General features: G+C 44.0%; 1 long non-coding RNA gene across 2 annotated transcripts; it reads right to left on the reverse strand.

Moving 5' to 3' along the window:
- Nucleotides 1-353: 353 nt before the first annotated feature.
- Nucleotides 354-7,989, reverse strand: LOC124098617 (uncharacterized). 2 transcript variants are annotated; one of them, XR_009227663.1, is made up of 4 exons: nt 6,425-7,989; nt 5,139-6,321; nt 4,798-5,002; nt 354-4,321 (listed from the first exon to the last, which is right to left on the reverse strand). It is a non-coding gene; the product is annotated as an uncharacterized LOC124098617 (long non-coding RNA). The 2 variants fall into 2 exon arrangements; XR_009227662.1 differs by having other exon boundaries at nt 354-5,002.
- Nucleotides 7,990-9,049: the final 1,060 nt, after the last annotated feature.

Here is a 9,049-nt window from a genome sequence, read left to right on the forward strand (position 1 = left end):
GGGGCAGAATGTTGCGGTGGTAGCACATGGTGTAGGAGAGTTGCTCACCTTACAGCGGCCAGGAAGCAGAGAGAGAAAGAGAGAGAGTCAGGGGCTGGGCAATGTACACTCTTCCAGGGCATGTCCCCAGGGACCCACATGAAGCCCTGTCTTCTAATCCATTGATGAGGTCAGAGCCCTCATGAATCAATCACTTCCCCAAATCTCCACCTTTGAACATTGCCTTGGGGACCAGTCCTCTAACACATGAGACTTTGGGGGACTCCCAGGTCCATCCACCACACTGTATAACTCCAGTCTCAGCTTCTGCCTTCACCTAGCCTTCTCCTCTTCTCTGTGTCCCCCCCCCCATTGTCTTTTCGAGGACACTTGTCATTGGATGTAGGGCCTACCTGGATAATCCAGGGTGACTTTATCTTAAGATTCTTTAACTTGACTATATTTGCCAAGTCCCTTTTTCCCAATCAGGCCACATTCACAGATTCTGAGGTTTAGGGTGCAACTACATATTTTGGGAGGTCATGAATGAACCCACTGCACTCTTCTAGTGATTGCTGTCCGCCCCAAATCAGAACTGAATCATTGTACTTCAGAGTTGTTCAGCACTTTGTCAGCTTTCCCCCACTGTGACAAAGTACCTGAGATGATCAACTTATAAGGAAGAAAGGTTCGTGTCTCCTCACAATTTTGGAGGTTTCAATCCATGGTTGGTTAGCTCCACTGCTTTTGGGCTTGTGGCAACCCAGTCTATCTTGGTGGGAGCACATCTGGGGAGGAAGCTACTGATCTCATGGCAGCCAGGAAGCAAAAAGAGGAATAAAGAGGCTGGGTTGCCAACATCCCCTTCAAGAATGGCATGTCCCCAACGACCTAACTTCTTTCCACTAGAATCTATCTCTTAAAGGTCCCACCACCTTTGAGTAGAGCCATGGGCCGGTGACGAGCCTTTAACACACGGCATTTTGGGGATACTTATTCACACCATAGCGAATGTTTCAGCCAGTATGTGCTGAGTATTGTGTGTGCACTGGAATCCCAGATAGTAACATGGCATTGGAGACACAAGATGAATAAAGCATTCTTTCTGTCCCTCCAGAACTTCTTAATCTGATGAGTCACAGAGAACAAGTAGATCATCACAGCACAATGTAATAGAGGGTATGAAAATCTTGGAAATGTCCCATCACTCAAGAATGCTTTGGTCCGTGTCCCGGGTAATTCCCATATTCCAGGCGGTGTCCTCTCTTTTTAATTTTTTGTTCATGTCACTGAATCTGCTTAAGCAGAAAAATGAACACTGATGGAGTGAGAAGGGTGACAGGGAGACCGCAGAGATTTCTTCCCTGGAGAAGTCTCTGTAGGCCACGGATGTCTGAGTATTTAAAATACGAGGAGACATTTGGTAAAAACACTGCACGGGGTAGGGGCTGAGATGCTTCTGGAGTCTGAGCAGGGAGCATCTCAGAGTCAGAAACAGCTCACACACAGACAGAATTGATAGCTCCCTGAAGCCATCGATGGATCTGTGCACAAATCAACAGCTTGAATGGATGCCAAGGAGCAGACGCCCTCCATCACGGTGGAGTTGTTTAAGCATTTTAATACTTTATTGCGTGGGGCCGTTTTACTCAGCTTCTCCTTGCTGCTGCCAAAAGACCTTACCAGAAAAATATGAGAGGAGGAAAAGTTCATTTGGGGCTCACACCTTCAGAGGTCTTAGCTCATGCATGGCCGACTCCGTTGCCCTGGACCCAGGATGCGGCATCACATCATGGCGGAAGGGCCTGGTGGAGGGAAGCAGCTCAGGACACGGCAGTCAGGAAGGAGAGAGAGCTCTGCTCACCAGGGACAAAAAGAAGTAAATCCCAAGGTGTGCCCCAGTGACCTACTCCAGCCATGCCCTACGTGCTTACAGTCACTGGCCAGTTAATCCATATCAGTGGACGAATCCACGATGAGGTGCTACTACTCATCATGTCATCATTTCACCCATGAGCTTTGGTGGGACACTTCATGCCTGAGCCATGACAGGAGCCGTGCCTTCCCTCGCCCACGAGCCCCCGTCTGGCTGGTTCTCTAGGTAGGACGGCCTGGCTCCCACGGGTGCTTTCCTTCAGTCATCCCAAGGCCAGCTCCTACATTTCCTACCAGGTTGGGGGGTGAAGTTGATAAGGTCCCAGGCACAGAGACATGAAGTGATTCTAGAAGGCTCTCTCTCACATCGTAAATTCCTTTCTGTGGCTAAAGTTTTCCATAGTTTGGGAAGCAACCTGTGGATAATGTGCATCTTGGAACACCAGGCGTGGTATGAGTCATGTAAATAGACAAGGTACCAATTGCCTGGAACACAATGATTCAAAAATAACACGCTGTTCTGTTGCTTTTGAGTGACTCCTACACTTTCCATAGTATCTTATAGTAAAGGGACATTTTTATGATTTTTTTTTGTAGTTGAAATTCAATGAATATGGCACAGATAAATCATCTTAAACTAGCCATTTTCTTCAGTGCCCTGCCATTATTTTTTTTCTTGTAACAATTTTATTGAGATATAATTCACATACCATAAAATAGTGTACATTCAATGTTTTTCCCCAGCATATTCACATGGTGATATAATCATCACCACAATCGATTTTGAATATTTTCATGTCCTAAAAAGAAACATTGTACTCTTCAGCAATCCCCTCCCATTCCCCGCATCATAGTTAATTTGCTTTCTCTCTACATAGAGTTGCTTATTTGGAGTATTTCATATAAAAGAAATCATATAAAATGCGGTCTTTTGTGACTAACTTCTTACAAGTAACACAATGTTCCCAAGGTTTATTCATTCTATAGTATATAAAGTACTTTATTCTTTTTATGGTTCAATAATATTTCATGGCATGTATATGTCTTGTCTTATTTATTCCATCATTTGATGGCCATTTGAGTTATTTACTCTTATGGTTATTATGCAACTTGCTGCTATAAACATGTGTGTGTTTGTGTAGACATGCTTTTAATTCTCTTGGGTATATGTCTGGGAGTGGAAATACTGGGTCATATGATTACTATGTTTAACCTTTTGAGGAACTGCACAAAGTGATAGTATTTGGAGGTAAGGCCTTTGGGGAGGTAACCAGGATATGTTTGGATTTGTGTCCTTGTAAAAGAGATCTCTGAGATATTCCCTTGCCTCTTCTGCTATGTGAGATTATAATAGAAGATCCTGCCATTATTTTTGAAAAAAAAAAAAGGATTAAATCCTGGAAGAGAGTTTTTAAGAAAATTGACAAGGACCTACCAGATGTCCAAGAAAGGCCAAAGCAGAGCTGTGACATTTCCTAGAAAGCCCTGCTTTGATGGCTGCCCAGTAAGAACTCTTTCTGCCTGAGATAAACAGCCACTGGGAAACACCATGTTATAAAGTCTAATATTTGCTCTGCAAAATGACTCATGTGGAATCCTGAGTGAATATTTCAACAAAGAAAAACAGTAGTGACCATAATCGGCACTACAAAGGATAGTTCCTTCATATACCAGATTTTACAAACTGAGAAATACGATGAGGTGGACAGTGGAGTTGGACTGGGAGAAACTCCCAGGGTCCGTCAGACTACACTTCAGCCAGAAGAAGATGGTGTGTGCTGACCTTATCTACCTCTTCAGGACCAGAAAAACCCCACACCGACACTGGGTTATTTTATGCAAGTGATTCTGCACCCAAAATTGGTTTCAGCCCATTTTTTTTTTCCTAATTCAGTCTTCCAGGAAAAGCAAGAAATTCCATCCTTTGAAGAACAAAGAAATGCAGATGCTGAATTTTGTTTAATCATCTCACGTTGGAAGATGGTAGCACGATACACGATTTATCTTACAGAATTCTTTTTCTTCATCCAGAATTGATGTATTTGAACCATTTTTATGACAAACACCGGTTGAGAGCCTACAGTGTCAGACATTGCGCTAAAGACCAGAGATGGAGAATACAGAAAAATAAACAAATTAGAATACAGTCGGCCCTCCATATCCCTGGGTTCTGCATAAGCAAATTCAACCAACCTTGGATAAAAAATATTTGTGGGGAAAAATTGCATGTTTGCTGCACATGTACAGACTTCTTGTCATCATTCCTTAAACAATATAGCCTAGCAATTATTTACATAAGTTTACATTTTATTAGGTCTTACAAGTCATCCAGAGGTGATTGATACATTCAGGAAGATGTGTGTAGGTTCTATGTAAATTCCATGCCACTTTATATGAGGGACTTGAGCGTCTGCAGATGGTCATCGCATCCCCTAGGCAGGGGTCTCCTGAAACTGAGCCCCCAGCTCTGGAGGAATGATGGTACAATGAGATTAGCAATGATATGAAAGTATAGGCAAAGTATCATCAGAGAGCAATGTAGCAAGACATTCCTTAAAGGCGCATGACAGAGAACAGAAAGATTAAAGCAGGAACCCTCTGAGCTTACTGACTCAGAAGGAAAACCCCTTGGCATGGACATTCTGACCATCTATGAAAAGTTCCTTCCCCTTCATTCCCAATTGCAGCAGGCTAGCACTCTGGGTTTCATAGCTGCCAAAGTCATCTCCTAACAACCAGACCTGAAAAGGCAAACTGTTTAATTTTTATCCGTCTATTTTCGGGAAAAGCTGATATGATCCAACCCTCTTTCAATTCCTGGAAAGTGAGAACCTCATCTTTCCCCGTCTCTGCTGGAACCTGGGGCACTCTGTATCCAGTCCCGTCTCAGATGACTGCTCGGAAGGACCCGGAGCAGAGGCCATGCACCCACTTTCCACTCACCTGCCACTAGTGGACAATGGCCCTTAGGGGATCTGTGGCCTCGGCTTTCCCAGCGGAGAAGGAGTGTTTGGGGCTTCACGTGGCAGTTGGCTTCATCACCCTAATGATTCAGAACTTCTCTTTATGGACACCAAAACCAGACTTCCCTCCTGGGCACTCCCACCCGCTGGCCCTGTGGTTCTCTGCAGCAGACTGGAAGAAAACACTGGAAAACAATTAGCACGTTTTGCTCAGTCAACAGCTATCCATTGCAGCGAGAAAGACATTTCCATTACTAATTTAAGGAAAGGTCAAACAGGCTATAAGGAAATGAAGGAGAAGAAAAGGAACTGATTTCCTACCTGAGCTTCTCAATCTTCTTTCAAATACAGGAAAGAAAATATCTGTAGGGCTCACTGATGTAAATGTGGAGGATGCTCGCAGCCAGAGGGGACCAGCCCAGGGCCCCTGCTGTCCTCTCACCAGCCACGCCTGCCTCAGGACTGGGCTTTCAAAGCTCAGCTACACTGGTGTCTTGCATTGGCCGACATGGTCCTAAGCAAGATATGGGTACAGTGGTGCCAAAGACCAAGCGGGCCCCGTTGTGGGTCTGTTGGCACCAAAAGAAGCTCAACTTAAATGAGTAACTAGCAAAAGTAATGGATGAAGATTTATATTTAATGACTTACATTTCTCCCTCTCAGACATTCCTTACGGGTGTGTGTGAGAGAGAGAGATCGATCTATATCTCTCTCTATAACTTTATCTCAATCTCTCTGTATCTCTCTCTAATATTAGATATCTATATATTTATATATCTGGAGCTATCAGCTTATATATATTCACATACATATATTTACCCATATACTGATATCTGTATGTAATATGTAACAACATTCCTTAACCACCTACAAAGCAGGATTGGATCTAAAATTGCAGGCAACTTTAAGCCTAGCCTCCTCATTCAAAATAAAGGATTAATTTTATTCTACCCATTACCCATTAAATTAGAAATTAATAAGTGTTTATTGCATGCACAGTAAAGAGGGTTCTGATGCATTTTTTAAAAATAATTCTTCCTTCCCCTTGAAGTATTTATAATCTAATTAAGAAGAGAAAAACATACAGCATGACCCGGTGCCTATATCTCACCTTGTCGTAATTACTAGTGATTTTCAACTTACACGGACTGAAATTCTCTGCACACTCAATCCATTCTCACATTTTACACCGGTGCCTCTCCACTGACGTTTATCCGACAGATCCTCACCAATCCGAGGGAACCCTGAGCACTTGGGGCTCTTGCTTGGTGGTGCCGTGAGCCTGCAGCTGAGTGGTGCCATGTTGCCGTTTTTATCTGTACAGTGATGTCTCTGCAATTATTTGAAAATCTTTTTATTGCATTTTGCCTCCATGGTTTGATAAAAACAAGTGGAGAAATGGAAAAATGAAAGCACTTAAATGAAATTCTCACGGACTTAACACAATCAGGAGAAAGCTGGAAATCGGCAGCCCAATGTGGTTAAACACTTACTGGATTTAAACCTGGGAAGGAAAATAATAAAACTAAGGAACTTTTATGAAGTGCCGTAAATCTATCTCCAAAGATTGGATCTAAAAGTGGGGGTTTGATTAGAGATTCGATCACCTTTTAAGGCCTTTTGGGAACGGAGTTCTTTCCTCTTCTTCTGTTCTGCTTCAGCACGTCCCCTATAAAGGCAGCAACTGCCTGCAGACACGGAGGAGGTGGCAGGATCTTGAACCCGGCTCCTATCTGTTCGCAAAGCCCCATATAAGTTAAGTGTCGGGGTTTGAGGAGGTGGCCCCCAAAGGCCTGTGTGTTAAAAGCTTGATCCCCAGACCACGGTGCTACCGAGAGGTGGTAGAGACTTCAGAAGAAATATCTAGTGGAAGGAAGTTAGGTGGCTGAGGGTGTACCCTTGAAGGGTAGGACCTCAGGTCCTTTCTCCCTGTTTCACTTTCCTCCCACCATGAGGTCAGCAGCTTCGTCTCCACCATGCCCTCCCCGCATGATCTGCTGCCTTGCCACAGGCCCCAAAGCAATGCACCCTACTGACCAGGGACTGAAACCTCCAAAACGGAGAGCCAAGACAAAGCTTTCCTTTTTAAAGTTGATTACTTCAGGTGGTTTGTTATAGTAATGGAAAGATAACTCACACAGCAAGGAAGGCACTTGTCTTGGACTTTCTGTCCCTTCTCTTTTCATAAGTCACTTCTTATGCCTTCCCACTTGAGCTCTAGGATTAACGTCTCCGGTCTAGTCAGGTGGCTCTCAACCAGGGATGCTTTTGTCCCCAGGAGCCGTTTCAAAAGCTCTGGAGACACTTTGGGGTTGCTCCTGGCAGTTAATGGGTGGAAACCAGGGATACTGCTAAACCTCCTACACAAGACAGCCCTCCTGCACAGAGAACTACGGAGCCCCAAATATCAGTCACGCTGCTGAAATTGAGAAAACCACTAGTTTCTAACTCTGCCTCTCAGTTAGGAGCCACCCCTCTTAGTTTAAGATTCCCTGAATCCGATTAATCATGCTCAATCCCCCTGGACCCAAAGTTTCTCTCCCTGCCTGACAAAGGATGATGAGTGGTTGTGTACGTGCAGGTGCACAAACAACCATTCAGAAGAAGCCTGATTCACAAAGGAACAGGTTAATAGCCATCGTTTGCTGATGAGCTACTACAAACTGGCCAACCTCCCGTTAAAGAGCTTTTGTGGACATCGGCACAATAAATCCTCCTGACAACCCCGTGGGTAGGCGGGCTATGATCCTCCTGTAGCTGATGAGCAACGCCAGGCTAAGAGAGGTTATGTAATGTGTCCAAATTCCCTGAGGTCTTAAAGGGCCTCTTCCAGGTTGGAATCCAGAGAGTCGGATCCAGGAGCCAGAAGAACAGACGTGGTAGATGAATGAAAGGCCAGAAGAGCGAACGAAGTTTCGACCCGACGTAAAGAAGAGAAGAACTGGGAAGTGGGTCAGAAGGTGGTTCCCAGCTTATTCCTCTTCATGCCGACTCAGCTGCAGAAGTTGCAGTCTGGGGCCGGGAGCTGAGCCTCGGTTCTGGGCAGCCCCGCGTTCCACGCTGTCACACCCTGGCTCTGTCAAGGCATGCAGGGAAGAGACTTTGCCTCCTCTTCAGACTCACTGCATTCTGTTAACCAGAGCTTGTTTTGTGCAGAAGCTGCAGAACTGTAAAGAGGAGGAGGGAGCAGCACGTGATCTGCTTAAATATGCCGGAGCGATATGCTGACCAGCGAGGTTTGTTTATTAAAATCTTTATGTGGGGTGAAGCTCAATTGAGCTTATGTCAGCTGGTTTATGGAGGAGCCCTGTTCTCAAGATTAGGCTGCTGTTTGTCTTCTTTACTGAGCTGACAGAGGACGTTCTAGAGAATACATTATGCCCCAAACATCTGTATTACAGAAAATCAACCATAAAGAGAAACAGCTCCAAATGGAGTTCGTACTTCGGAAGGCTCTTGTCTGTCAGTAGATTAAACCTCTATTTTTATCTACGGAGGAAGCGAGAGGAAGTATAAATGAGTCTGAGAACAGCAGAAAACGGCCTGCTCTTTTCTGCCAAGTTATTTTTACACACTATGGAGGATGCAGGGTGGGCTTTTGTTAAAAAAAAAAAAATAGAAAATTATCTTATCTCAAATCAAAGGACTCAGGGCTGAATTTTTCCCCACTAAAATAAGACATGAGGGTTGCTAAGAGGTTGACCTATGATAAGGATCTGGGCCGTTTATGTACCTCTTTATTTAAAACTCATGGTGTCACTGGCTTGCCCAGATGGGACAGGTCTTTAGGGGAGGTGCTAAATTGGTCACCAATACCTGCATCCAAAGAGTAAAACTGTTAATGATAAGTTGCTAACATGTGTCTGGCACTTGCTATCATTAGGTGTTTTGCACTCATGGTTTCATGTAAGTGTCACCTATGTAAAGTTAGGTACTGATATGATTTGCTTTTTGGAATTTCTTTCTTTCTTTATTTATTTTATTGGTTGTTCAAAACATTATAAAGCTCTTGACATATCATATTTCATACATTAGATTCAAGTTGGTTATGAACTCCCAATTTTACCCCAAATACAGATTGCAGAATCACATCGGTTACACATCCACATTTTTTTGGAATTTCTTGATTGAAGTAAAATATACATGCAGAAAATGACACTGATTTTAAGTGTGTAATTCAGTGAGTTTCACCAACGGACCCCACCCATCACAAGACACAGACCAGTCCGGCC

The sequence above is a fragment of the Marmota monax genome, unplaced genomic scaffold, assembly GCF_021218885.2.
Source record: "Marmota monax isolate L192 unplaced genomic scaffold, Marmota_monax_Labrador192_F-V1.1 WCK01_AAM20220418_F8-fsc00029, whole genome shotgun sequence".
In the NCBI taxonomy this organism is placed as follows: Eukaryota; Metazoa; Chordata; class Mammalia; order Rodentia; family Sciuridae; genus Marmota; species Marmota monax.